Source organism: Heptranchias perlo, chromosome 10 (assembly GCF_035084215.1).
Source record: "Heptranchias perlo isolate sHepPer1 chromosome 10, sHepPer1.hap1, whole genome shotgun sequence".
Lineage (NCBI taxonomy): Eukaryota > Metazoa > Chordata > Chondrichthyes > Hexanchiformes > Hexanchidae > Heptranchias > Heptranchias perlo.
Genome location: NC_090334.1, coordinates 29,697,337 through 29,724,216, shown reverse-complemented (window position 1 = coordinate 29,724,216; position 26,880 = coordinate 29,697,337). Strand labels below are relative to the sequence as shown.

General features: G+C 44.5%; 1 protein-coding gene across 4 annotated transcripts in view; it reads left to right on the top strand.

Moving 5' to 3' along the window:
- The window catches only part of stxbp6 (syntaxin binding protein 6 (amisyn)), a 357,348-nt gene that overhangs the window by 31,596 nt on the left and 298,872 nt on the right, over positions 1-26,880 (top strand). The window contains exon 1 of one of the 4 annotated variants that reach the window (XM_067990990.1): positions 10,760-10,990. The exons of 1 other annotated variant lie outside the window; for it this stretch is intronic. The gene's annotated coding sequence lies outside the window, so the exon portion shown is untranslated. 2 more of the 4 variants (XM_067990994.1, XM_067990991.1) reach the window with 2 other exon arrangements.

Below are 26,880 nucleotides of genomic sequence, written 5' to 3'. Positions count from 1 at the left end.
GAATCTTCTTGCTAGGAGGAGGGTGGTGGAGGGCAAGTGTTGCCCTATGTGACGGAGTGGCCTCCTGTGTTGGTGAAGGGCCTCCCCCCCCCACCTGTGGAATGCACCTTGGCAGCTGCCACAGGCTGCTGGCTGCAACACGTCCGTTTGAAGTGAGAGTGTTTCCCCCAGTATGGGAAACAGTCTCAGTTCAAGGTAAAATCCCACCCTTCCTAATAAAACAGCTCAATCAGGCCTGTAAACGACCTGAACGAGCAAGATAAATACTTACAAGTGGCATCCCGCTGGCTTTAATTGCCTGCGGGATTCCCACCTGCGGGGTCTGCGCACGCACGCCGGCGCGTCCGTGGGGAACCCGGAAGTGGGCGGGTTCGAGACGGGATCCGGTCCCGCTCCGGGATTCCCCGATTTTTGGGGCCCCCCCCGCCGAGAACGCACCCGATAGCAGGTGGTAAAATCAAGCCCCATTAGTTGGAGATTTTAGCAGGATTCGAATTTTGGACTACCCAGAGCATGTTTCCCATGCTGGGGGAAGCACTCCCTGTTTAAACAGACGTGTTGCAGCCAGCAGCCAGTGGCAGCTGCAAAGGTCCGGGGTAAACCCTCATTCATTGCAGCAGGGCATTCTGTCACCTCAGACAAAGTTTTGCCTGCCACACCGTTGTCTCCACGCTCCAAATTATTAAATCATACCCTAAACTCTGCTGTTCAAACACTTTCACCTACTTTGCGGACCCCCTCACACTCACACCGTCAGGATGGGAGGGGGGGGTCCATTGCTGCATTCATCACTCCATTGGAGGACAAGCAACATCACCAGCCTCGCCAGGCATGCCGTCCACCTCCGTCACGTGGAGCTACACAACACAGTGCTGCGCAACAGGCACCTGCACAAAGTAGTCGTGCAAATACACATACACCCACTGTAGGGTGACCCAATGGGTGGCATCAAGGGTGTTCATGGAGAACCTCATGAAAGGGCATTATTGCACAAGCCAGTCAAGAATGGCGAAGACATGGCAGTAGTGGTGACAAGATAATATGTAATATGAGTTGATCAGAAATCAAATTTAAGTAAAAACCATGACAAACCCTCAAACACCCTTGTGCATCCCCTTCATGCTCACGACACGTTTGCCTTACGCTTCCTACTACACATAGGTGATGCATGCCCTGTGGCTGCAGCACAGGTAGTGGCAGGTGGGGTGAGGCTGAGGGTGAAAGAGATGCATTAGAGGGTGAGTATGAGACAGAGCCATGAGATTGTATTTTTTTTTCCTTTATTCGTTCATGGGAGGTGGGCGTCGCTGGCAAGGCCAGCATTTATTGCCCATCCCTAATTGCCCTTGAGAAGGTGGTGGTGAGCCGCCTTCTTGAACCGCTGCAGTCCGTGTGGTGAAGGTTCTTCCACAGTGCTGTTGGGAAGGGAGTTCCAGGATTTTGACCCAGCGACGATGAAGGAACAGCGATTTATTTCCAAGTCGGGATGGTGTGTGACTTGGAGGGGAACGTGCAGGCGGTGTTGTTCCCATGCGCCTGCTGCTCTTGTCCTTCTAGGTGGTAGAGGTCGTGGGTTTGGGAGGTGCTGTCGAAGAAGCCTTGGTGAGTTGCTGCAGTGCATCCTGTGGATGGTACACACTGCAGCCACAGTGCGCCGGTGGTGAAGGGAGTGAATGTTTAGGGTGGTGGATGGGATGCCAATCAAGCCGGCTGCTGTATCCTGGATGGTGTTGAGCTTCTTGAGTGTTGTTGGAGCTGCACTCATCCAGGAGAGTGGAGAGTATTCCATCACACTCCTGACTTGCGCCTTGTAGATGGTGGAAAGGCTTTGGGGAGTCAGGAGGTGAGTCACTTGCCACAGAATACCCAGCCTCTGACCTGCTCTTGTAGCCACAGTATTTATATGGCAGGTCCAGTTAAGTTTCTGGTCAATGGTGACCCCCAGGATGTTGATGGTGGGGGATTCGTCGATGGTAATGCCATTGAATGTCAAGGGGAGGTGGTTAGACTCAGCCCCTGGGCCCGCTCCGCCACCCACAGGGCCTTGACCGATCCGAACTCAGCTTCATGTCCAATTTCCTGCCCGCTCCCCGTAACCCCTAATTCCCTTTACTTCTAGGAAACTGTCTATTTCTGTTTTAAATCTATTTAATGATGTAGCTCAGATGGTTGCAAACGCTTCAGCCTTGTCTTTTGCACTCACGTGCTGGACTCCGCCATCATTGAGGATGGGGATGTTTACTGAGCCTCCTCCTCCCGTTAGTTGTTTAATTGTCCACCACCATTCACAACTGGATGTGGCAGGACTGCAGAGCTTTGATCTGATCCGTTGGTTGTGGAATCACTTAGCTCTATCTATAGTATGTTGCTTCCGCTGTTTAGCGTGCATGTAGTCCTGAGTTGTAGCTTCACCAGGTTGGCACCTCATTTTTAGGTACGCCTGGTGCTGCTCCTGGCATGCTCTTCTGCACTCCTCATTAAACCAGGGTTGATCCCCTGGCTTGTTGGTAATGGTAGAGTGAGGAATATGCCGGACCATGAGGTTACAGATTGTGCTGGAAGACAATTCTGCTGCTGATGGCCCACAGCCCCTCATGGATGCCCAGTTTTGAGCTGCTAGATCTGTTCTGAATCTATCCCATTTAGCACGTTGATAGTGCCACACAATATGTTGGATGGTGTCCTCAGTGCGAAGACGGGACTTCGTCTCCACGAGGACGGTGCGGTGGTCACTCGTACCATTTCTGTCATGGACAGATGCATTTGCGACAGGTAGATTGGTGAGGACAAGGTCAAGTAAGTTTCTCTCTCGTGTTGGTTCACTCACCACCTGCTGCAGGCCCAGTCTGGCAGCTATGTCCTTCAGGACTCGGCCAGCTCGGTCAGCAGTGGTACTACCGAGCCACTCTTGGTGATGGACATTGAATTCCCCCACCCAGAGTACATTCAGTGCCCTTGCTACCCTCAGTGCTTCCTCCAAGTGGTGTTCAACATGGAGGAGGACTGATTCATCAGCTGAGGGAGGACGGTAGGTGGTAATCAGCAGGAGGTTTCCTTGCCCATGTTTGACCTGATGCCATGAGATTTCATGGGGTCCAGAGTCAATGTTGAGGACTCCCAGGGCCACTCCCTCCTGACTGTATATCACTGTACCGCCACCTCTGGTGGGTCTGTCACGCCTGTGGGACAGGACATACCCAGGGATGGTGATGGAAGAGTCAGGGACGTTAGCTGAAAGGTATGATTCTGTGAGTATGGCTATGTCAGGCTGTTGCTTGACTAGTCTGTGGAACAGCTCTCCCAATTTTGGCACAAGTCCCCAGATGTTAGTGAGGAGGACTTTGCAGGGTCGACTGGGCTTGGTTTGCCTTTGTCGTGTCCGGTGCCTAGTGGTCCGATGCCGGGTGGTCCGTCCGGTTTTATTCTTATTATGACTTTTTTTAGCGAGATTTTACAACTGAGTGGCTTGCTAGGCCATTTCAGAGGGCAATTAAGAATCAACCACATTGCTGTGGGTCTGGAGTCACATATAGGCCAGACTGGGTAAGGACGGCAGGTTTCCTTCCCTAAAGGACATTAGTGAACCAGATGGGTTTGGTATGAGGATTGGGTTGAGTGGTAGTGGTGGGGTGAGTACTGGCGAGGTGAGTAAGTGCACGTAAGATGAGGATGAGCTTTGAGTGAGTTTGAGGAGTGATGTGATAGAGTAGTGTTGGCAGTGCAGAAGGAGATGTGGGGTGGGGGAGGTGATGTGGCAGATGGAGTGTAGGGGAATGAGTAAGTGTACTCACTTCGGCTGACCTACTTAGGTCATTGAAGGGCCTCCTGCACTGTATGCAGGTGCGTGATATGTTGGTGGTGCTGGTGACCTCCTCTGCCACCTCGAGCCAGGCCTCCGTGGTGGCAGAGGTAGGCCACTTCCTCCCGTCCGCCGGGGAGAAGATCTCTGTCCTCCCCCTCCTCCTTACCCCATCCAGTCGGACCTGGAGTGAGGCATCATTAAACCTTGGAGCAGCCTTCCCCTTGGGATGCTCCATGCTGTAATTTTGCCTATTTTCTGCAGCATCAGTCAGTGGAGGACTTCCCCTTTAAATAGGGCTCCTCCAGCTGACAGCCTCTGATGCGGATGCGCAGTCCGCCCACTGCGCAGCTTTCCAGCACGAAACCCGGAAGCCAAGGTAAGTGGCTTCAATTTACTTACGATCGCGTGGGGAACCCACCAATTTTATTGGGTGGGTTGCCCAAGCGCCCAGTCGACCCCCCCCCCCCCCGCCCCGCTGACTGGCAACCCGCCTCGCTCCTAATATTGGGCCCATCGTCTCAGTTTTGATATCAACTCTGTGAATCTTTTTTGCACCCTCTCCAGTGCTTTGATATCCTTTCTATAAGATGGAGATCAGAACTGTGCACAGTACGCCAAGTGTGGTCGAACCAAAAAATGTATTTTCATCTTAAACTGTAATAAAAGATAGGGAATTAAAACTCACACCAAAAGTTTACAAAGCAACAGACATAGTATCCACCACAGCACATGCTAGCCAGCGCTGGTGTGCAATGTGTTTTCAGAACAGGTTGTTCCAGGGTGGCCACCAGTGTTAAGTTCAAACTGGACAGGGCTAGGCTTAAAATGATTAGCAGCAATAACAAGAGGAAGGTAAACCACAGCAAATGGATAAATGCATTTTGTACACTATCAGGCAGCTGGATTTTGAAGTCAATAAATTACATCATGAGTCACTTACAATATGGTGTCAACCTTTCAAAATCTTGGTGGCATTTTCTTTGAAGTTGGAGGATTTGGCTTTAATTTGGCCATGTTCCAGATTTTGTATTTTTGTATTTTTATATTGTTTAAAATATACACTGCTCACATTCCTAGTAAGAAATAGTCCTGCATGTATGCAAAGTTATTGCCGTTTCCATGAAGGCTCCTCCAGCTTCAAAATCCCGTCTGGGTTTCAAATGGCCTGATTACTGGGGAAGCCAGCTTGAAAAGCAGATAAGTGGTTACTCCAGCCTGGTTTGGGAACTGATCCTGTACAAACTACTCACTGAGGCATGAATGTATATTCAAATTACCCCACTTTATTGAAAGAACTTACATTTATATCGTGCCTTGCACATCCTAAGGGTGCCCCAAACAGCTAATCAATTGCTTTTTAAGTGTGGTCAATGTTGTCATGTGCACAAGTGCGGCAGCCTATTTGTGCACAGTAAGGTCCCATAAATAGCAACGATAAAAATGACCAGTTAATCTGTTTTAGTGGTGTTGACAAGGGCTAAATGTTGGCCAGGACATCAGAAGAATTCCCTGACTGTTCTTCAATTAGTGCCATAAGATCTTTTACATCCATCTGAACAGGTAGACAGGGTATCAGTTTAATCGCTCATCCAAAAGATGGCACTACCAAAAATACAGTGCTTCCCCAATACTGCACTGAAGTGTCTGCCTAGATTACGTGCTCAAGTTCTGAAATAGGACTTGAAGCCATAACCCTCTGACTCAGAGGTGAGAAAGTATTACCACTGGGCCAAGCTGACACAGCACATGGGAATTATTTATAACAGGTCCCTATTAATTTTGTGATAATCCTACTTAGTTTATTGTGAAGCTGTGGTGAAGGGCCAAGGCCTATAGAGTGGGACACCACTAAGGCTCAAAATAGTAAAACAGGTGAGGTAAATAAGGAAGTAGTGAATGGATGACACCAAACTTTGGTTTTAAAAGTCACAATTTTGAGGCCCAGCAGAAGAATAATTAGAATCGGAGACTGTGAGATGAATGGGGGATATGGGAGGTGGAACAGTGAATTTTGAAGTCAATAAATTACATGATGAGTCACTTACAATATGGTATTAATCTTTCAAAATCTTTGTGGCAGTGTGTATTTGGAGCTTAGAAGGAATGTTCACAGGAGTATTGGCTATACTTGTGTTGATAGAGAAAGATAAGAGAGGTTGAAATGGAGAGAGGGATTGGAGACTAGAGATGAGAGAGGGATTTCATGTCAAATGTCAAGCTTTTTCTTGTATCCTGTCCAGTAGTATAAGAGAAATGCTAGAAAAGTTTCTCCAGGAATGGAGGCAGTACTCAAGTGTTAAACACGCATGGGTCTTGTACAGAGTATGAGTTGTTGAGAGGAAAACAAATATTTGAATTAAATTTGTTGCAGAGAACAGTGGCTCTTCCCCTCTCTCTAAAACAGGAAATGTTCTCAGTTCTATTGAAGTGTTGATATCACAAAACCAGTAAAAAAAAGTATCAGCTGGGTGTCTGACCCACATAGAAAACCATCACCATGGTCTCCAAACCAAGATACTAAGAAATGCACGGGTAGAGTTTGTGTTTGCCCAATTTTGAGTGCATGCTCTCTCCCTGCAGAGAGACACCCCTCCTGTTTCTCATTGGCGACATCATCCATAGCTTCCACATGTACACTGATGACATCCAGCTCTACTTCTCCACCACCTCTCTTCACCCTTCTACCGCCTCTATGTTATCAGACTGCTTGGCCGACATCCAGTCTTGGATGAGTCATAGTTTCCTCCGGCAAAATACAGGGAAGATCAAATCCACTGTCTTCGATCCCATGCGCAAATTCTGTACCCTTGCCACCATCTTCACTGTCTCAGGCTGAATCAGACTGCTCACAACCTCGGCATCCTGTTCAATCCCAAGCTGAGATTCTGATCCCACATTCTTTTCATCACAAAGACTGCATACTTACATAACCATTGTTCACCTCTGCCCCTACCTCAGTCCATCCACTGCTGAAACCTTCATTCATGTCTTTGTCAGCTCCAGACTCAATTATTCCAATACTTTTGTGGCCAGCCTCCCATTCTCCACCCTTTGTAAACTTCAGCCCATCCAAAACTCTGCTGCCAATACCCTATACCGCACCAAGTTCTGCTCACCCATCACCCTGTTCTTGTTGACCTACATTGACTTGCAGTTCTCCAACATCTCAAATTTAAAATTCTTCTCTTCAAGTTTAAATCCCTCCATGGTGTCACCCTTCCCTATTACTGTATCCTCCTCCAACTCTACAATTCCCCTCGCGAACTCTCTGTTCCTCTGACTCTGGCCTCATATATCCCCCCCTCTCTTTGCCCTACCATCAGTGGTTGTGCTTTCCTCTGTCTGGTCCTTCCCTAAACCCCTCTGCTTCTCTACCTTCCTCTTTTTGTTTAAGACCCTCCTTTGACCAAGCTTTGGAAACTCCTTCTTGGCATCTGTTTCTTCTTATGCTTCTGTGAAGCACTATTTTCACATTAAAAGCACTGCATAAATGCATGCTGTTGTTTGTGTGCCTCAAACATGATCTTATTCACCAGTCTTAAAAGGGCAGTTCCAAAGCGAGTTGTTGGTTCCAGGCATTGTTCTTCAAGACTATTGTTGCCCCTTCTCGCCTAGAAAAGTTTTCAGAAATTTGGTAAAGAAAGAACTTGCATTTATATAGCACCTTCCACGACCTCAGGACTTCTTAATGTGCTTCCCACCCAATTAAGTACTTTTGAATTGTGGTCACTGTTGTAATGCAGGGAAACACGACAATCAATTTGCACACAGCAAGGTCCCACAAACAGCAATGAGATAAATGAGCAGTTAATCTATTTCTGGTTGAGGGGTAAATGTTGGCCAAGACAGTCCAGAATGTCACCCGAGCACAACGCAACACCATCAACGCTCTCAAGACCAACCACAACATAGTCATCAAACCAGCAGACAAAGGAGGAGCCACCGTCATACAGAACAGAACGGACTATTGCAAAGAAGCATACCGACAACTGGACAACCAGGAACACTACAGACGGTTACCCGCAGATCCGACCAAAGAACACACCCACCAGCTCAACAAACTGATCCAGACCTTCAAAGCATCTTACGCGCTCTCAGCCCACGTACTCTCCACGTGGGAGACTTCTACTGCCTCCCAAAGATACACAAAGCCAACACACCCGGATGTCCTATCGTATCAGGCAATGGAACCCTGTGTGAGAACCTCTCTGGATACGTCGAGGGCATCCTGAAACCCATCGTGCAGGGAACCCCCAGCTTCTGTCACGACACTACAGACTTCCTACAAAAACTCAGCACCCACGGACCAGTTGAACCAGGAACACTTCTCACCACGATGGACGTCTCAGCACTCTACACCAGTATAGCCCACAATGACGGCATCGCTGCAACAGCCTCAGTACTCAACACCAACAACAGCCAATCTCCAGACGCCATCCTACAACTCATCCGCTTCATCCTGGATCACAATGTCTTCACCTTCGATAACCAGTTCTTTACCCAAATACACGGAACAGCCATGGGGACCAAATTCGCACCCCAGCACGCCAACATTTTCATGCACAAGTTCGAGCAGGACTTCTTCACTGCACAGGACCTCCAACCAATGCTATACACCAGATACATCGACCACATTTTCTTCCTATGGACCCACGGCGAAGAATCACTAAAGAGACTACACGATAACATCAACAAGTTCCATCCCACCATCAAACTCACCATGGACTACTCCTCAGAATCGGTTTCTTTCTTGGACACACGAATCTCCATCAAAGACGGGCACCTCAGCACCTCAGTCTACCGCAAGCCCACAGATAACCTCACGATGCTCCATTTTTCCAGCTTCCACCCAAACCACATCAAAGAGGCCACCCCCAATGGACAGGCCCTGCGAATACACAGGATCTGCTCAGACGAGGAGGAACGCGATGGACATCTACAGACACTGAAAGACGCCTTCGTAAGAACGGGATATGACGCTCGACTCGTCGATCGACAGTTCCGACAGGCCACAGCGAAGAATCGCATAGACCTCCTCAGAAGACAAACACGGGACGCAACCAACAGAGTACCCTTCGTCATCCAGTACTTCCCCGGAGCGGAGAAACTACGCCATGTTCTCCGCAGCCTTCAACATGTCATCGATGACGACGAACACCTCGCTAAGGCCATCCCCACACCTCCACTACTCGCCTTCAAACAGCCACCCAAACTCAAACAGACCATCGTTTGCAGCAAATTACTCAGCTTTCAGGAGAACAGCGTCCACGACACCACACAACCCTGCCACGGCAACCTCTGCAAGACATGCCAGATCATCGACACAGATACCACCATCACACGAGAGGACACCACCCACCAGGTACATGGTACATACTCCTGTGACTTGGCCAACGTTGTCTACCTCATACTGCGACAACGGATGAACGGACACTGTGCAACAATCGCCAGACAGGAGGGTTCCCTCCCAGTCGGGGAACACTTCAGCAGTCAAGGACATTCAGCCACCGATCTTCGGGTAAGCGTTTTCCAAGGCGGCCCTTCAAGACACACGACAATGCAAAATCATCGAGCAGAAATTGATAGCCAAGTTCCGCACCCTTGAGGACGGCCTCAACCAGGATCTTGGGTTCATGTCACGCTGCACGTAACCCCACCAGCGAAAAAAGAGTTATCTGTTTTTAATACAACTGGTCATTCTCTCTCTTTCTCTTCCTTTCGGATGTTTCTCTCTCTCTCTCTCTGTCTTTGGGTACTGACCGTTTGTATATTCAGTAGTCCTGTATGTAATGTCTCTCTGTCTGAACACTATTCGACTCCTTTGATTGCCATGACAACGGGCAGTTGGAAAGATTATCTGTAATCACCAGGTATTGTTCTCTGACTATATATGCGGTACCCTTCATGGAATCCCACACTCACCTGACGACGGAGAAAGCCTCTGAAAGCTTGTGATTTTCAAATAAAACTGTTGGTCTATAGCCTGGTGTTGTAAGATTCCTTACATTTCTTTGAATGGTGCTATGGGATTTTTAATATCTAGTGAGAGGGCAGACGGGACATGAATGCCATAATAGTTAAGCGATACAGTTTGAACTTCACTTCCTCCTATTGACCAGGTACTGGTTTAAGCCTTCAATTTATGTAGTGCTTTTTCATTGGATTTTCCAACCTTTATGAAAATAAGTCCTTACTGCAGCCTGTCAGATGCCAATTCAATATAATACTCTGGAACGTGAGATTTGTCACTTCCCCAAAGTTACTCCACTAAAAGTAGTTAGTTCCATGCTTATCTAAAGGAAAACAGTGCAACTGGCATGAAACCACATCCGCACACATATCAAGATGAATGTTTAAACTTGCTTGGAGAGTTTTGAATGCATTACCACTTCAGACGTTTGGAGACTCGACATAAATGACAAATCTCTTTAAAACAAATAACTGCTGGATTTTTGTGTTATTTTAAGCAGCGTGACACAAAAAGGACAAATCTTGTTTCTTAAAGTAATGGCTGGAATGCAACCAGAGTTGGCACAACTTCCGTTTTAAGGTAGCTGATGCTTTGCCGCGTAATTTGATTGACAGCGGCGAATCGCCAGGGTTTAGCCGGGGTGGGGTGGGGGGGGGGGAAGGAGGAGGAGGCGCCGGGGAGACAGAGGAGCACGTGGGGCTGTGGCTGGGTCCGTGCGGCCCCCGCCCAATCGGAGCGGGAGCAGGGCGGGGGGGGGGGGCGGAGCGGGAGCAGGGCGGGGGGGGGGGCGGAGCGGGAGCAGGGCGGGGGGGGGGCGGAGCGGGAGCAAGGCGGGGGGGGGGGCGGAGCGGGAGCAGGGCGGGGGGGGGGGGGGCGGAGCGGGAGCAGGGCGGGGGGGGGGGGGGCGGAGCAGGGGGGGGGGGGGGGCGGCGGAGCGGGAGCAGGGCGGGGGGGGGGGGGGCGGAGCGCGAGCGCGCGCGGGGCGGGGCGGGGCGCGAGCTGCCAGGCAGGCATTGCAGAGCAGGCGATGTACCGGAGCATGAGTGAGTGTGAGTGAGGCGGAGAGGAGCTGCTCAAAGCCGACCAGCAAGTGACAGCCCAGCCCAGCCCAGCCCATCTCATGGACGCGAGTTTTTGGCGTTACTTGCGCGAGAAGAAAGTCGCACGTGATTAAGTTTAAAAAAAAATTGTACACCTGCAAAACATCGTTCGGGCCGGTATGTTGTGAACTTCAGTTTGATCACGGGGGGGGGAGTAAACGACAACACGGACAAACTTATTCTTGTTGCAAAAACAAAAAAGGCGCGGGTAAGTAATAAGGTGAAATCCTGTGCAGGTTTTTTTTTAAAACCAGTTCCCCTGATTTCTAACAGCCACGGTCGAAAGCGCTCTGCCGGGTCCCGTTCGCATGTCCCATTGATCTCGCTCACAGGCCGACCTGACATTTCACGATGATTTTTTTTTCAGCATCGGTGAAACGTTTCATCCGAGGCTCGCGCAGCCGTCCTGGTTTTTTTTTGAAAAAAAGTCACCACTAACTGGACGTGAGGCTGAAGCGAAAATTCTTTATTAAAAGACATGTGTGTTCAGGAGTACTTCGTTTTGTAGGAAACTATTTGGAAGGGACCCGATTAAGTAGATCTCCCGTGAATAGTGTTGCAGAAGTTAATTTCCAGTTGAAGTTCGTCTATCATTGAATAACGAAGGACCCGAGTGCTGTGGTGCTTAGTCAAGAGTGTTCAGATGTTTCGTTGAAAAGCTTCTTGCGGTTCGCGATTTAGTGTCTGAGAGTATTGACATTCCTGTCCAGTGCCCGAGGAGCTGCATGCCACGGATTTTTCTGTACAGGGCACTGTGTACAAAAAAAAAACACAGCAGCAGTTGTAACTGCTACAAGTTTCCCAATCAGTCTAATTGCTATCTTGACTCGCACTTCAAATGAAAACCAGTGTGTATATTTTGAACAGCCAGAGTCGTGAAAATTATCTTTCGAATTGTTCTCTGGAAAATAATGCACTAGTGTTTAAGGAAAGACTGTTTAGAGAGCATTAACTATCATTACATACAGCAATGTAAATATCAGGCTTCCGTGTATTTTCATAATGTATTTGGATTACATTTACAGAATTCTTTAGAGATGGTATCAGAATTGTACTAAAAGTTCAACAGTCGTTCTGGCCTGTGAATTTTCTAATTTTTTGTTGTAAGCAAGGCATGTTAATTATCCCACTTGGGTTAACTAAATTAGAGGAGCTGATGTGCCCCATCCTGTGAGGGAGCTGGACTGCCATTAACTTGGGGTGCCTCAGCAATCTTGTCATAAGAAATAGGGGCTGATTTACCCCCCCACCCAAGGGGCTAGAAGTGCAATTTGTGGAAGTCGATTTGGTTGTGATGCTCCCTGTGGTCAAATAGCCTGCTGACATTCATCACTAAGGCTCACAATTGAAGAATGACCACTTAAGTGAGCAACTGGAGGCAACCTGGTGAACTTTAACCCAGCAGGGAGTACTTTCAGGCAAAGGAGCTATGTTTAACAGTAATGTTTGTTAAAGACTGAAATAGGTGGTCAGTAAAAAGGATGTCAAATTAAATTGATTTTAATAGAGGTTATTGATAGTGAAATGTGCTTGTCTGAATTACCTAGAAAGTGTAGGTCTGGTTGTAATCGACAGAGTTGTTTGAGTCAACCTATTTAAACTTTTGTTACTGTAGTATAACAGTTTTTAACTTCTACTCTTAAGTTGTCTAGATGTAAAGCAACAACTTGTTAACTTTTGCAAAGGTTCCTGATGCAGCATATCAGTAACCTGGCTTGCCTTACATTACATTAGTCTCTTTTATTGTGATCACTTTTATTGTGATATTAATTATGGTTTTTAATGGAGGAATGGTTTTTGAATTTGAAACTTGATCTTGTGCTAGCGATATAATGCATTTTAGTAATTAAATTGTTAATTTTGTGTTGGTATTAAATTATCTAAGTCATTTAGAAAATAGCTGCTCAGTGACTGCAGTATATTTTCTGTAAGACAAATAGACATACAGTAAAGTCTGAAGCCTTGTACTCATACATTCAATGCAGTCTTTCAAGGTATTCTACTGACTATCCATATCAAGTGGGTTAATTTGTCTTTGTTCATCTGGTATGTGCGCTTGAAAATTGCACATTTATTTTCAGCTTGGAAACTGTCTTAACAGGCATATCATGCAGTAGTTTCTTAATCTGTGCGACATTGCCTCTCGTGTGGTAAATGTCAGTGATTGGCACCATTGTGGAGTTTGACGCTGGGAATATAACATTTAGGTGGGGCATTATGGGTGATGCTGGCATTAATATTGGAACTGTGCTAACTTTTTTAACCAACATGTATGGAATAGTTGTGGGCAAGAATGCAACTCTTCATGGGCTTGGCTCAGTACCTTGAACAAGACCCATGGCTTAACCTCCAATCTTAGGCTAGGGAAGAGATAATTACAAAAACAAAATGTAATTAATTTGATCTGTAATTTCCACAGCCTGGTTAAAAATCTTTTCTCCCCATTGAGTGCAGTGCTAATGATTGTCACCTTTTACCTTTTTTCAATTAAGCAAACTAATGCCATCGGAGATGTTATTTTTCCAATAACATTTCGGGCCATAACCAGGAGTGTGTCCGGATGCATATTTGTTTAATTTACTTGAACAATAATAGGATCCATTATAAGTCTTCAATTTTGTACATGTCTTGAATTATTACTGATTGATAACACAACTATGTAAAATGACTTTGGGAACAGTTTACTGAACTCTCATATAATACGGAGCTCCCTTCTGATTTTCTCCACAATGTAATGCCAGATTAAGCCCTGTTTAACTTGAAGCAAAAATGTAAAATAGTTTATATTCATGATAGCTATAACATTTGAATGGCAATGCAAGCAGTTGATATCAAAAGCATACAGCTGCTTGAAGATAAGCAATCATGGCTGTAACTAAAATATTGTATAAAAATCTTTTATTCAACATTGTATGTATATTTTGAATAACAGTTGCTTGTGTTGGTTCAGGATTTTTTTCTCTGATACTGCTCAGGAACTAGTGCCTCTGAATCATTATAGTGTTGTACATTTAAAAAATAATAGTTGTTTAAGGTTATTTTCCCCTTATTCACATTCTGTTAATTATTATTCATGTGACAAATTAATAATTGAACTTACAATAGGATAAACTACGGATATTGTCAAATATGATTCCCTCTGCTTTGCTTTGTTTCCTTTCTAAATCTCGAAGCAGGCAGCCCCAGTCGGGTTTTGGATAGCTGCACACTTGTCATCCTGCCATGCTTGTATTTACAATATCCTACATCATTAGTACAATGAATGTACAACAAACTATTAATAAAACAGCCTGGATTCAGTCACCAATATTGCAGAGGATTTACAGTCTATTTTGTTAAAGTTGTTTGGCTTTATTTTTTATGTTGATTTGGAATAAAATCAAGTTAACAGACTGCGTGAAGAGTTAGTAATCAGAGAAATTTTGGAGATGTTATCTGTCACAGAATTTTATAATGCAGTAGAACCTGCCCGATGTGTGATTTTTTTTATCATTGGACTATATCAGTCAGGATTATTTTGAGGTTCTTCTAGTTTCATTAATCATAACCTGTAGGAGATAGCCACATGTGACAGTTCTGTATTTCTAATGGGAGTTTTGAAACTGAGTGGGGGCCATTTAAAAATCCCACTGCCTTGTGGTGAATCTAATTTCATTTTTAAGTCCAGTTCCAATTTTATTATATTGGATTCTGGGATTACAACTGGTGTTTTGGAGATGGCAATCATCAATTCTTTCTGTTTTTCCAGAAAGATGGAAAAGCAGTGTTCTTGCCTGTCATACTAAGGGATGATTGTTCACTGTAATCAAATCCACTGGTTTATAATTACTGAATAACTTAAAATTCATTTTTGTTGCATGAGATGCTGGAAATTTTACCAGTCTCTAGTGGTTGGTTTCTGCAGTTCTATCTATTATTCTGTGAAAACTGATAACTATATTGTTAATGTGATATCTTTCTACCAAATAGAAATTGGAATATTGTACTTAATGAAGAAGGCAATCCTACCGCTAAGCACTGTCATGGATAGGTGCCCATCTCTAGCGTTCCATTGAATTTCTTTTTTGCATATGCTTTAAAGGGATGAGACCCTTAAATGTGAATGCTCCAAAGAATGGGGATTTCTGTTTGGTCTCGGTGGTAATTTCTTTCCTCCTTCGCCACGGTCTGTATAATAACCCATTGTTTCTCCTTCATAACTTCCATCTCATGCAAGAAGTATCAGGATTCTTTGAAAGAATTCTGTAAAATGCACCATGTTTCTCTGCTTGTTTAAGTGAATTGTATTGATGAGTATCTCTGAGCATGCTGACCTGCAGAATTACCTTATCTTTTAAACTGCTTCAGATGAATGGGTAAGAAATCTAGTCCCATGGGACAACTATCAAGGAAAGGACTACTTCTTAGTGAAATCAACAGCTTTTTTGGCTTTAAATATTTTGGATGATATGTGCCTTTGGCTTAGTGGGCCTCTGACTTGGAAGGTGAAAGGTTCATGCTCCGCTCTAAAAAGCCCTGGCGAGTGGAGACTAGAATATGGGGCTCGATGTTACCAGGGCTGCGGGTTTGTGGCGGGGGGCGAAATTAGTCTGTCCCCCGCGCGATCGCAGCCTAATTGGATCCACTTACCTGTTCTTCCGGGTTCCCCACTGCTGATCTGCGCGTCGGGCGGGCTGCGCATGTGCAGTAAGCTCTTGTCAACTGGAGGAGCTCTATTTAAAGGGGCAGTCCTCCACTGACAGATGCTGCAACAAATAGGAAAAATTACAGCATGGAGCAGCCCAGGGGGAAGGCTGCTCCCAGTTTAATGATACCTCACTCCAGGTATCATTAGATGGGGTGAGGAGGAGGGGGAGGACAGAGATTCCCCCCCCCGGCGGGCGAAGGGAGCGGCCTGCCTCTGCCACCACGAAGGCCTGGCTCGAGGTGGCAGAGGAGGTCACCTGCACCACCAACATTTCGCACACCTGCATACAGTGCAGGAGGCGCTGCAATGACCTAAGTAGGTCAGCCAAAGTGAATACACTTACTCATTCCCCTACACTCCATCTGCCACATCACCGCCCCCACCCCATATCTCCTTCTGCACTGCCAACGCTACTCTGTCACATCACCCCTCATACCCACTCAAAGCTCATCCTCATCTTACGTGCACTTACTCACCTCGCCAGTACTCATCCCGCCACTACCACTCAACCCAATCCTCATACAATCTCATGGCTCTATCTCATACTCAACCTCTCGTGCATCTTTTTCACAGTCAGCCTCACTCAACCTGCCACTACCTGTGCTGCAGCCACAAGGCATGCATCACATATGTGCAGTAGGCAGCGTAAGGCAAACGTGTTGTGAGCATGAAGAGGATGCACAAGGGTGTTTGAGGGTTTGTCATGGTTTTTACTTACATTGAAATTCTGACCAACTCACATTGCATATTATATTGTCACCACTACTGCCACGTCTTTGCGAATCTTGTTTGGTTTGTGCAATAATGCCCTTTTCTGAGGATCACAGTGAAGACCCACAACTGATGCCACCCATTGTGTCACTGCAGAGTGGGTGTAGGTGTATTTGCAAGGCGCTTTTGTGCAGACGACTGAGAGACGTTGGCGATGTCCCCGGTGGCACCCTGGAAGGATGCGGAGGAGAAGTTGTTGAGGGCAGTGGTGACTTTGACAGCGACAGGTAAGAAGATGGTGCTCGGGCCAACCGGGAGCAGCTCTGCATGAAGGAGGCTGCAGATGTCCACGACTACATGTCGAATGACTCAGCCTCCGTGTGCACTGCTGCTCAGAGAGGTCCAGGAAGCTGAGCCTCGGTCTGTGGACCCTGTGGCGAGGGTAGTGCCCTCTGCGCTGCATCTCCCTCTGCGGTTGCCCTCCCTCCTGCTGTGCAGGTGGATGTGTCACAGCACTCTGTTGTGGAGCTCCACGTGTCAGAGATAGCTGGGTGATGCTGTTCGCCCTCCGAGGAGGTCATGACTGCAGCAATGGCGGCCCCCATCCGGAAGATGTACATCTGAGGGGGTCCGCAAGGTAGGTACATGTCTCCGGACCCCGGGGTAAGTGTGCAAGTTGGTGAATTTTCTTGTCAGGAGGAGGGTGGTGGAGGCCAAACTTTGTCCCAAGTGACAGAGTGGCCTCCTGCAATGAGTGAGGGTCCCTTCCCCCCCCCCCCCCCCCCAGGCTGACAGCTGCAACACGCCCATTTGAACTGGGAGTGTTTCCCCCAGTATGGGAAACAGTCCTAGTTGTATGTAAAATTCCACCCCTCCTCACATAATCCCTTAATCAGGTCTGTTAATGACCTGAAATAGCTAGATAAATATTGTCAAGTGGCACCCCACTGGCTTTAATTGCCTGCGGGAGTCCCACATGCGGGGGCTGTGCGCGCACGTCGGCGCGTCTGTGGGGAACCCGGAAGTGGGCGGGTTGAAGCCGGGCTCCCGACCCACTCCGGGATTCCCCGATTTTCAGAGCCCCCCCTGCCAGGAACACACCCGATAGCGGGTGCTAAAATGAAGCCCATGGTCTCTAAACACTAGGTTGACATCCAGTGTGATACTCATGCCTGGACAGAGTGACCACTGCTCACTGTTGGTATCCTGCCTCTGAGTCAGAAGGGTTGAGTTCGGATCCCACTCCAGTCAGATCCTGGTGAGCAGAGACCAGAGTGCCGACAGTGCATACTGGGTTGACATCCAGCGGGATACTTGCATTTGATGGTGCGGGTGTCCCACTGGACATCAGCGTAAAGGGAGGGTGGGTCACTTTAACCCTGGTTGTAGTCCACCTATGAGAACGATCTCTGAAGATAAAAAACAGAGTCGGGCAACAGGAAACTGCCTCAGCTACTCTTCCCTAGTAAGTGGCTCAAGGATCTCAGCTATGAGACTTAAGTTAGGACCTGATCTAGGGCAGAACACACAGATGGACTGACTGGGTGGGAATATTTTAATGGCAAACTGACATTTCGATTTTTCTGACTTTTCTGCTTTACTAAATAAATAAATTTACTCATGTAATTGTCTTATTGTTTAATTTTTAAAACATTCTAATTATCATGACTTTTTTTGGAGGGGCAAGAATTAGATTCGGGAACAAGAAGGATCAACCTTCCACAATGCTACAGATATTGCTTGTTTCACTGAGTGAATGAAGTCCGTTTTGAATGTTGCACCTGTGTGCATCTTGTTGTTCAAATCCCAGTAGAATTGCTGATTGAATGCACAATACGCCTATGGGTGAAGTAATTTGTTTAGCATGAATTATCTTTGATCATCTAAAATGCTTAAATATGCAACTGTGGCTGTTGTTCATCCGTCGTGGTTCAATTAATACCAGTGATACTCGGGCTTAAAATTATTACTATATATATATAGAGTTTGCAAAATTGTTATTCTTTAGAATTAGCGCAAGTATTTGCAGAGTAGTCAAGTCTAGTTACATAATTGGACTTTATTTGCATTTCTGAGCCTAATGTATGAAAATACGTCAAACCATTTTCCAATAATTGGGCATTCTGGCAATCGATGAGGGTTTGAGGAAGACGACTACAGCGGGAAGTTATCAATCCAAGTATTACAAATAGGTGGTTTTAATTAGTGATTCAGCCAAGCTGCGCGATGAGCAAGAGGGTCCTGGGCCATGCACGCTTTTATGAAAAATTAAAACAAAGCCACAAATTGCTTATGTTGGGCTCCATTCTACTTGGAAGACTGCAACTAGCAGGAGCAGCACATCCAGTGTGTTTGTCCAGGATTCAATCCTACACTCTGCTGCTCCTGTTACCTGCAATCCTTTACTAGTTTCTTTCAAGCAGCTTGGAGTTCTGCATAAATAGTTTGAAGCTTTATTTTTGATTTAAAAATCCAAAAAGCTCTGGTAGCGTAAAGGTCTTGGAACCAACTTTATTAAAATCCCTGATTGTTGTTTTTGTATGGGTTTGATTCTGTAAGTTTTTACGCTGGAGTGTAGTGTGCAGCTCAGAAGTCAGGTGAAGAGGGGAAAGGGAGCAGTTTTGCATGAGAGACTAACTATTGACCATGATGGAGCACAATTACACATCGAGTTCTGAAAAGTCCAAGTGTTCTAAGTTGAAACATTTCTTTCAGCTTCGCATGTTCAAACCCATCTCCTTAAACATGACTTAGCATTTACTGTAGTTCTTTTCGAACTACAATATCTCATAGTGAGTCTTGTCATGGAATCTGAATCCTATATCACTCTGTTCTGGAGTTTACAAAATCGGAACAAAATGCAATCACTTCAAATTAACAATGCTGTTGAATTAAGTCAATGGCCTGTAAATTGCCCCAACTTTTAGATATTGGGGGAAATTAAAAGACTCTTGAAGATATAGGAGATCTAGGGCTCACCTCCAAATTGAACCAACAGTGCTCGCCGCTCGTGAGGTTTAAGTTCACCTACTAAGTTACCGCATTCTTATTGGCGGCAAGTTCCTTGAAATCAGAGTTCAAAAAACATCAGCCTTCTTTCCCGGGCTGTGTGAGCGGGGAAGGGATTGCTATGTCCCCTCAACCAATCAGCTTGAAGCAAGCCAGGCTGCGAGAACCAGGGCGTGAAACGCAATTGACAAACCGTGCAGGCTGAAAACCAGGAAGTGCCTGGTAAGGTTAGTAAATGTACAATAAAATGAGATAGAGAAAGTGAAATAAAGAGAGGGTAAGATTTAAAGACTAAGACAAAAGAGACAAAGTTTTAAAAAATATAATTTTTTTTAAATGTTCAAAAACAATTAAAATCAGGATTAATGAGACTCCACATTTTTAAAAATTAATTTTCCGTGCCAGACAGGTTGTTTGGCACTCATTAATACCACGCTGTTAAAAGTTAGTTTAGACCTAAAAAAAAAACTCGGCGTACTTTTTTTGTGGCGAGATTAGTTAGTTTCCAGCTGGGCAGGAGAGCAAGCTCTACTGGTCCATTGATTACAGCCGAGAGGCTCTTTTTAATGTGAAGTTTTCACACCACCAGTGAACCAAGAAGAGCACTTCTTGATTTCCTCGTTTGGCTGTAGATGTGCAGTCACCGGAACTTGCTTTTCGCTTTGCCCATTAGTAACGGTGAGCGCTGTTAGGCTCAGCGTTATTTTACGAGCAATTTCTGGCCCAATGTTTTTTAAAAAAAGGTAACATGGGTCAGTTGGTTGAGGAATATAGACCAGGAAGGCCCCCTATCTGTGTTGAGTTAGATTATCTCAGTCAAGCAGAGGTAGGGACCAGTTAAATGTTTTGATTTGCTCTTTATTTTGGCTTCTGTGTTTCAGACTATTTTTGGAGGTGAGCCCTAGACCCCTTTATCTTCAGTAGTCTTTTAATTTCCCCCAATATCTAAATAAAATATTGTAGCACAACCTGGAGCATGAAGAGAAGAAAGACCTTGCAGTTATACAGTGCCTTTCACTGCCTCAGGACGTCCCAAGGCACTTTACAGTCAATGAAGTAATTTTGAAGTGTAGTCACTGTTGTAATGTAGGAAATGCAGCAGCCAATTTGCACATAGCAAAATCCCCACAAACAGCAATGAGATAATGACCAGATCACCTGCTTTTTTTTAGTGATGTTAGTTGGGGGATAAATATTGGCCAGAACACTGGGAGAACTCGCCTGCTCTCTTTCGAACAGTGCCATGAAACTTTTACATCCAACTGAGAGGGGTAACTGGGCCTCTGTTTAATGTCTCATCTGAAAGATAGCACCTGACAGTACAGCACTTCCTCTGTATTAGTGTCAGCCTAGATTATGTGCTCCAGTCTCTGTAGTGGGATCCCCTCTCAGGTGGCAGTCGGGCACTTCAATTGGCCTCCTCACCCCTGGATCATAGAGAAGAAAATTAGCCAGGATTCATGCTCTGTAACATCCATTGCCCCTGTTGCTGGATGAGGACAGGTTTGTGCTTGGCTGTGATGCTCCCATGGTTACATTGACTGCTGATACTTGCTGTTAAAGCTCACATCTGAATAATGGCCACTCGGCTAAGGAATTAATTAGTGCTGTCAGGAGAGGAGGAGAGAGAAAATAGTTGAAGGATTAAACTCCAACCTCATAACATCATATGCACATAGTTGAATAATTGATAGTTCCACTCACATGCTCCAGGGCTACGACTATTATTGGAAATAGAAATACCATGCTGGTAAAATCTCGGTTTTAAGTTGCTGCATATCTGAGCCCCACCAGTGAATTTGTTTTACTAGATTCAACCTAGAAGTTCTATTCCTTTTGATTAGAAAGGATTGTAGTTTCCTCATTTACTGGTTTTCCCTTGGTGACATAATCTGTTGGCATTGGGTCAGTTTTCCTAATGTATTCTGAAAACAACAACTACTTGCATTTGTGTAGTGCCTTTTAACGTAGTAAAATGTCCCAAGGCACTTCACAGGAGCGTTATCAGACAAAATTTGACAACGAGCCACATAGACATTAGGACAGGTGACCAAAAGCTTGGCCAAAGGTAGGTTTTAAGAAGTGACTTAGTGACTGTCCACCACTTTCCTCGACTTTTACTACCTCTGTGTTGTCCTTCATTAAGTCGTGGATGAGCCAGAACGTTCTCCAATTGAACGTTGGGAAGGAACTTCAAAGCTATTTTGTTTGGCCACTGCCAAAAATTCTTTACCTATGCGATTGATATCATTTCCCTCCCTGACTTCTCACTCATTGAGTGCCAGATGCTGTGCAAGCACAGTTTTCTGGTCAATCCAGTGATTAGCTACCACCAAGACCATTTCAACCTCTGCACCATCACGTGCTTCCATCCCTAGTGCCTCCCAGTTCTGGCATAACCATGCTTTTGTCACCTCTTGACTAACTTCTCAAACATGCTTCTCCCTGATCTCCCAAGCTCCATCTCTACAAATTCCAACTCATTCATAATTGTGCCACCCACATGCTGCCCTACCCTTGCCCATCACTTCAATCATTGCTGACCTCCACTGGTTTCCTATCTTCTAGTGAATTGAATTCAGACTCCTCTATCAGTGAGCTCTTCCAGCCTTCTGCTCCGTCCACCCGTGCGTGCATCCAACCACCCGCCACCTATCTTTTTATGTGGCTTTGGTCACCTCTCCTAACTTTCTCACTTTTGCTCTGTGTTCAATTTTATTCTGTGAAGATTATTAGAATGTTTTTCTACATTAAGGGTGCTGTACAGGTGAAGGTGGTTATGTGTCCCATGCTTTACAAGTGCAACTACTGTCAGCTGCCGTCTGACATTCCTTGAGCAAGTATGGCATTCAGCGATCCGTATTGTATATTGACAATTATGGTAAGATAGCATACAGCATGCTTTGATAAAATGTCTCTTAATCTAATTTGAAATAACAAAGGAAACATTAAAGAGACTGGACATTTATATATGTTAAACCTGGAGGTAGGAGCAAAAAGTTGGTCTGTTAAGCTGTGTCAGGGGAAGATGAAAACTTGAACGCACTCTTAGATCCTGGATTCAGAGATTAAACCCCTATTTTGGCTCGTGTGTCCCATTTTTAATAAGTCTTGCTATTGGTTTTAAGGAGTCAAAAGTGAGAGAAAAAGTGTGGCATTGATGGTCTGCTCCCAGATAGTATTAGTATGCTTTTGTAAATATAATTTGGTACTTTAATAGTGCTAACTTGCTCTGCAATATCAGTGCTGCTCCAGTTTTGTGTTGTATTGATAGACTGCTAATTTGCGCACATTTAGTTTCATTCTGTACTGTGCAGTTTGAATGTCAATCGTCTATTGGGCATTCAACACATGAATAGACTGAACACTGCTTTGAGCATCTTTTGTTTTAAACCTGTTCAGTGATTGGATTTATTACTGTCTCAATCAGCCAGCATGGGTGTACCAGGTTACTGTAAACATCCTTGATTTGATAAGGTCATTCAGATCCTGTTCTAGGCAGCTGGCAGTACTTCAATGACAAAACAAACACTGAAATTAATACAGTTTTTTTTGTCTTTACATTTCGTTATTTACTTGTTAAGTTGAGAATCCAAAGCTGCTTTGCTGATTCAGTGTGAGTGCTAAGTGCCTCATACAGTTATGCAGCATGTAGAATAGGGCTTTGATGTAAGTTCCTGTATTCACCATATGTCCGCTTTTAGATCAAGGCAAGTGTTTTATTGGGCTCGAGCTATTGCATGCTGGGTTCCATTCATAATAGTGTGTACCTCATTATTATGATATTCCTATATTTACAAACTGAGGTAGAACAAGTCCAGGGAACTATAGACCAGTCGGTGGTAGTAAAGATAATGGAAACTTTACTTAAAGATGTAATAGAAAGACACCTAGAGAACAAAAATAAAACAAAGAATAGTCAGCACAGATTTCAGAAGGGAAAGTCATGTTGACCAACCTTATTGAATTCTTTGAAGAGGTAACAGAGGAGACAAAGCTAATGTAGTATTTGGATTTTCAAAAGGCCTTCGATAAGGTGCCACACTGTAGACTCATGGCTAAGGTCAGAGCATATGGAGTCAGGGGACAAGTAACAGAATGGATAGCAAGCTGGCTACAAAACAAAGCAGAGAGTAGGGGTTAAGGGTAGTTACTCAGACTGACAAAAGGTGGGAAGTGGTGTATCACAAGGATGGGTGCTGGGACCACTGTTGTTCACAATTTACATTAACTATTTGGATTTGGGAATCGGAAATACAATTTCAAAATTTGCGGACGGCACCAAATTGAGGGGGTGTAGTTAATACAAAGGAAGAATGTGCCAAAATGCAAGAGGACATTAATAAACGTGCAGGATGGGTGTGTAATTGGCAAATTAATTTCAATAAATGTGTGGTAGTGCATTTTGGTAGGAAGAATAAGGAGGCCACATACTGCTTGGATAATAGTCTTAACGGGATAGAGGAGCAAAGGGGTCTCGGGGTACAGATACACCCAAATCACTAAAAGTAGCAATGCAGGTTAACAGATCATAAAGGCAAATCAAGCACTAGGGTTCATTTCTAGAAGGATAGAATTGAAAAGCAGAGAAGTTAAGTTAAACTTGTATAGAACCTTGGTTAGACGACACATGTACAAGTTCTGGTCTATTATAGAAAGGATATAGAGGCTTTGGATCGGGTGCCAAAAAGATTCACAAGGATGATACCAGAACTGAGAGGATATACTTATCAGGAAAGGCTGAACAGGCTGGGGCTCTTTTCTCCAGAAAAGAGAAGGCTGAAGGATGACCTAATAGAGGTCTTTAAGATAATAGGGTTTGATAGGTTAGACGTGGAGGAAATGTTTCCAATTGTGGGGGAGTCCAAAATTAGAGGTCATGAATAGTCGCTAATAAATCCAATAGGGAAGTCAGGGGAAACTTCTTCACCCAAAGAGTGGTAAGAATGTGGAATGTGCTGCCACACGGAGTAATTGAGGCAAATAGCATAGATGCATTTAAGGGGACGCTAGATAAGCACATGAAGAAAGGAATAGAAGGCTATTCTGATAGGGTTAGATGAAGTAGGGAGGGAGGAGGCTCGTGTGAAGCATAAATGCTGGCATAGACAAGTTGGGCCGAATGGCCTGTTTTTGTGTTGTAGTTTCGATGTAACTCGATAAAATGATTGGATTTGAAAGGCCATGTTATGAGAGTGGGGTGGAGTCTGTGTGACGAGTACCTTGTTTAAATACTTTGTGAGATTGCTGCCTTTCTACAATGGATATTGGTTTGATATGTGAGCTTGTGATGTTTATCCTACAGACCAAAGGTATCTCTAAGTGGCGATGAGCCAACATTTACCGTGTGACTGGCTTGTCAACAAAAACAGCTAAAAGCTTTTGTTATTTTTACTCTGGTAATCAACTAGCCATTTGGGAATCCAAAACTGCGAGAATGAAAAAATAAAATTGGAGTGTTATTTTCATATCACTTAGGCAATTGATTCTAGTGGTCACTTTATTGAAGTTGATCAGTGAAGCTTGAAATCTTAAAGCACTTCTTTAGTAAAATTGAGATTTAAAAATAAAATAGAGACATTAATGTTAGCTTCCTGTGAAGCTTTGGTTAGGTGGAGAACCAGCCTGAGAGCGTTGTAATTTCCAGGCTTTCTGCTATTATAACAATATAATAGTGGCAGTCCATGGTGAGGGCAAGCCTGTCATCTGCCTAGTAATCTGAGTTTTGATTGACAGTGGAGTAAGTTCTCAACTATACATTCCATATTAGTCCTGGTATAAAGTAAACCAGTTGGTAGAATACGCTAACAGCAGAGGCAGTCTGTTGTAAGCAAGTATTGGTTCCTGCACTGTAACTGGCCCATGATAAACAGGTTTGTCCATTTCGAATGCTGCAAATGCTCAAAAGACTTTATGGTCAGTTAAGTGCCCTTAGACAGCCAGTAGCGTAAACAGGGTAATTCCATTAGTGTAGATTTGTAAACTGAGCCACAATTAAGGCACATGGATTTGATACAAAAACAGTATTAGTTGTTTTCCTCAATGGTATGAGTCTAGTCCCATTTTTTTTCTGGGCTGCTACATGACCACATGCTGGGTATTCAGAAAGAATGAATAACACATGGGCTTTATTGATCCTTTTCCAATATGAATAGTGGGGTCTTGCCAGACAATTGTGGAGCAGTATAGTCAACAAAAGAAAAAAAATCATCTAAATTTCCTACTTTTTAAAATGATCAATTCACCTAAAATTTATTTATTAATTGACCTAACAGGTGGGAGAAGAAAAATTGTAATTTATCAGTTCTGACATTGGTCAGAAAATTGTGCGGCAGATACTTTTACCATGTATGCACCTAATAACTATATTTATAATTGAGACCTATGAAATATATGCCACACTTCAGTCCTGTGTTCTGGAAGATATGACATCATCAGTTGCTTATTATGCAAGTACTCCCTTTGATCTAGAACAATTCTATTTTAGCTGTAAACTTAATTTAATCATTTTTGGAATGAAGGAAGATAAATTCCTTTCTCAGACCACTGGGACTAGGTGGCACAGTGTGTTAACATACACTCTTTTCATCCCTGGGACATGGGTTTGAATCCAACCCTAACTGATCTGAGTGAAAGTCATCAAATTTCTATATGAAATGAGTTTGAGCAGTTTCAACCCATTTTGTGTGGGTGTACACATGGTAGCAAAAGTTGGAAAATCACTCGGGGATGGCTGGTAGGTAGCAAAAGTTTAACCAGTGCTGTTCTGAGATTGCTATTACGGCTACAGATCAGCTATGATCCAATTGAATGGCAGAACAGGCTCGAGGAGCTAAATGGCCTACTCCTGTTCTATGTTCCAATATTAGGGATAAGTAAAAGGAGCCTTACTGTGCGCAACTCACCTCAGTGCTCAATCTGAACACTGGGAAAATGTTTAGTTTACTAATATTGATGTCTGCTCTTTGGGGATGGAGATAGCATTATAGAGCAAAATATGAATTTTCATTTGAGTAAGAAGAATTGAGATATTACAGGGTCTGCAACAGATGGGTGCAAATTGAGAAAATGCTGGATTATTTGTAAACAGTTTGATTTTTGGAAATATGAGTTGCAATGACAGCATTATTATGTTCGAAACGATCCATTCTAGAGAATGTTTTAGTACAGTCAGGTGGTTGCAACTTCAGTGTGTGCTTTTAAAAAAAACTCTTGTGAAAGAGGAACAAATGACAAATCAGGATCTAAATCCAGTCCTGTGCTGCATTCTTTCATCAAACCTCCAGTTCAGCCTGAATTTCATACTTGTATGTTTGATCAGTTCTAGGATATATTATCAATCATTCCAAAAATGTATTTCTGTTGCTGTATTATGTACTCAATTTTTTTTTTAGAAGCTCAGTAATAAGGTAATATAATGAGGTGTGTGTGTGTGTGTGTGTACACATGATTGTCTCCTTAACTTGTTCAAGATTGAGACCTAGGGCTGTAATCTAGCATTGGAATTTGCCATCTGTGTTTTCTGGAAACTATATTGTGGGCAGAGGTAGAAATATACTTGATGCTTACACCCTGACCGTTTCTGTCCTATCCCATAACC